General features: G+C 45.6%; 1 pseudogene across 1 annotated transcript; it reads left to right on the top strand.

Moving 5' to 3' along the window:
• The first annotated feature begins 1,840 nt into the window (after window positions 1–1,840).
• LOC308273752 (small ribosomal subunit protein uS8-like) lies at window positions 1,841–2,226 on the top strand (annotated as a pseudogene). Its single transcript has one exon. The product of its transcript is annotated as a small ribosomal subunit protein uS8-like (transcript).
• The last annotated feature ends 991 nt before the right edge of the window (window positions 2,227–3,217 follow it).

Genomic DNA, 3,217 nt, shown 5'->3' with positions numbered 1-3,217 from the left:
TTGGCATCTGAGCCAGGTACTTACAGATGGCAGCTCTAGTGAGGGTGCAATGGAGACAGGTGATAACATGGCACACTAAGAGGCCAAGGCTGGGCTCTCCCTCCGTCCTCCATGGGTTCTCCTAAGCACCTGTGAATAGCTTCAGCCTAGAAGGCCGAGGCTCCAATTGGGTGTTTTCTTTCTTCATTTTTCTCTCTCCATGTGTGTGCATGTGCCCTGTATATGTTTTACAGGGATTGAACCCAGAGGCATTCTACTTGCAAGCTACACCCCCCCAAGCCCTATTTTTATTTTTGTTTTGAAACAGCTAGGTTGCTGAGAGTCTCACTAAGTTGCAGGGGTTGGCCTTGAACCTGCAATCCTCCTGTCTCAGTCTCCTAAGTACTGAGATTACAGGTGTGTGCCGCTGCAATCCTCCTGTCTCAGTCTCCTAAGTACTGAGATTACAGGTGTGTGCCGCTATGCCCCTATTGATTGCCTGGGTGTTTTCGAGGGGACAGGAAGAAGCTTTGTGTTCTGATCATCTATCTATCCTTTGCGGTGGGAACCAGGAGTCCTACCACAAGGAACAACAAAGGCTGCTCTTCCTTGTCAGCACAGTAATAAGGTCATAGTAATGGAGGGTCATATGTTCCTGTGATGAGAAAAGTAAGATACTATTTTGAGGTTTTGTTTGTTTGTTTGGTTTGGTTTGGTTTGGTTACTGGGGTTCCTGGAAGCCCTTCTACCTCTGGGCTACACTCCCAGACCTATTTTATACTTGTGTGTGTGTGTGTGTGTGTGTGTGTGTGTGTGTGTGTGTGGTACAAGGGTGGAACCCAGAGGCTTCCTACCTCCAGGCTATATTCTCAGACCTATTTTATATTTTATTTGGAAACAGGGTCTCACTAAGTAGCTGAGGCTGGCTTCAAAACTGCGCGATCCTCCTGTCTCAGCCTCCCAAGCACAGGGATTACAAGCGTGCGCCACCAGCCCGGGTTATACTTTTTTTTTTTTTTTTTTTTTTTTTTAATTTGGAAACAGGGTCTCTTAAGCCAGGGCGGCTGGCTCCGAACTTGAACAATCTTCCTGTCTCTGCCTCCCAAGCGCGGGGATTACAAGCATGCGGGACCACTCCCGGCCTTGAGGTTTGTTCTAACTCCATATTTTCCTCCCTCTTCCCAAGAAGCTGGAAAAGTCTCTTGTGCCAAAAAAAAAAAAAAAAATCATCCAAAACTTAAAACTAGACAAACAAACGAAAATTAGGTGTTGCTTTAGAGCAGGGCTCGCGTTGACTTTCTCTTTATTAAGAAATACTTTACAGTCCCATGGAGTGAGGTTAGCTTACAGATTTTTGTTGTATAGAGATGCAAATGATTTCTGTCCAGTGAATCAGATAACTCTCCCAGTTGGACATTAACCAGTCTTATGGCTAACCCAGCAATCTACTAAATTGCATATATATGAGATTCTCAAATGCTCTTTGGACCAGTTTTAGTGTCTTACTGGTTCCCTCATTAACTGGAGTTGAAGATAATCTTTGACATGTGTTTATATCTACATGAGAGGCTTGCTTTTTAACCTATACACTAATCTATCTATGATATATATATACCATGTCACAGACATGCTCTCTTTCTGGCTTTTGTTTCACATAAGCCTTAGCTTCTTGACAAGATTATGCTAAATAGGGAGGAAAAGAAGGCAGAAGCAGCAAAACAGACTGAGGGAGATTCCCCAAGACTGGGATGGTGACGGGCCCACAGGCCCCAAAGTTCTTGTGGAGTCCTGAGATCACAGCGGCATTTTAAGAGGGGAATGGCTCTTTCTGCCACCTTTCCGTGCCACCACAATTGTGCACATGAATGTCCTGGCTGTTGCTCTCAAGAGCATCAACAATGCTGGGAAGAGAGGCAAACGCCAGGTCCTCATTAGGCCGTGCTCCAGAGTCATCGTCCGGTTTCTAACTGTGATGATGAAGCATGGCTACATTGGCGAATTTGGAACCATCGATGACCACAGGGCTGGGAAAATTGTTGTGAACCTCACAGGGGCAGGTTAAGCAAGTGTAGCATCATCAGCCCCAGATTTGATGCGCAGCTCAAAGGCCTAGAAAAATGGCAGAATAATCTGCTCCCATCCCGTCAGTTTGGTTTCACTGTGCCAACAACCTCAGCTGGCAACATGGACCATGAAGAAGCAAGACGAAAACACACAGGAGGGAAAATCCTGGGATTATTTTTCTAAGGATGTGAAACATGTACAATAGAAGCCTCCATGGACCAAAATAAATAAATAAATAAAAAGAGGGGAATGGCCGACCTGGGCACCTTGGAAGATGAGGTAAATCCTAAGCCTGGCCTTCCCAGCCTCCACCGAGACCCAAGCAGAGAGCCTGCAGCTCTGATTCAAATCACTAGGCTGGAGAGGCCATGTGAGCTCAGTCAATGTCCAGTTGAGAAGAGACCAGTATGAGCTAAAAGCCTGGGAGTCTGCTGAACATATGATACCTACTACCTTCACAGCACCCCTTAGTTATTACGACTCCCCAAATGCCAACCAAGATCAAATTCCCCAGCAACCTGATGGCTAGAGACTTGGAATTAACATAAATAAAGCAGATTTATGTGACATTTTTTCATATACGCCAGATTGTGGAATAAGATTCCTGCCCATTACATGAGCGGGAAAAGGTTGTCTTATGGAAGCTATAGCTAGAGATGTCTGAAAGATCCAAGCACCTCTACACACACTAAGAAGACAGATAGCAGCTGGTAGGAGGGGCCTTTGTCTCCAGGAGGACTTGCTCAGCCTGTTTAGATTCATTGTCAATGCTAAAAAAATAACTGCCAACCCCCTGAGGAGCAGCACTGGTCTGCTAAAAGGATCAATGAATCATGTGGTCAAATATCACACATGAGGGTGATTTTTTTTTTTTTTTTTTTTTTTTGCAGGTCTGGGGATGGAACCCAGCGGCATTTGGCTCCGAGCTACTCCCCTGCCCATTTTTAAAATTCTTTTTATTTTATTTTTGAAACAGAGTCTCACTGAGTTGCGGAGGGCCTCACTACGTAGTTGAGACTGTCCGTGAACCGTGATCCTCCTGTCTCGGTCTCCTGAATGCTGGGATTACAAGAATGTGCCACCGCGCCCGGCCACGAGGGTGATTTGAGAGAACGCTTGGTAGGGTTCCCTGACTGAAAATAATCAGACTCTCCTCCATCCTCGCTCCTTCTTT

This window comes from Muscardinus avellanarius (assembly GCF_963383645.1).
Source record: "Muscardinus avellanarius genome assembly, chromosome: 15".
NCBI lineage: Eukaryota > Metazoa > Chordata > Mammalia > Rodentia > Gliridae > Muscardinus > Muscardinus avellanarius.
Note: the sequence above shows the minus strand (reverse complement) of the source record. Positions and strands in the feature narration are given on the sequence as shown.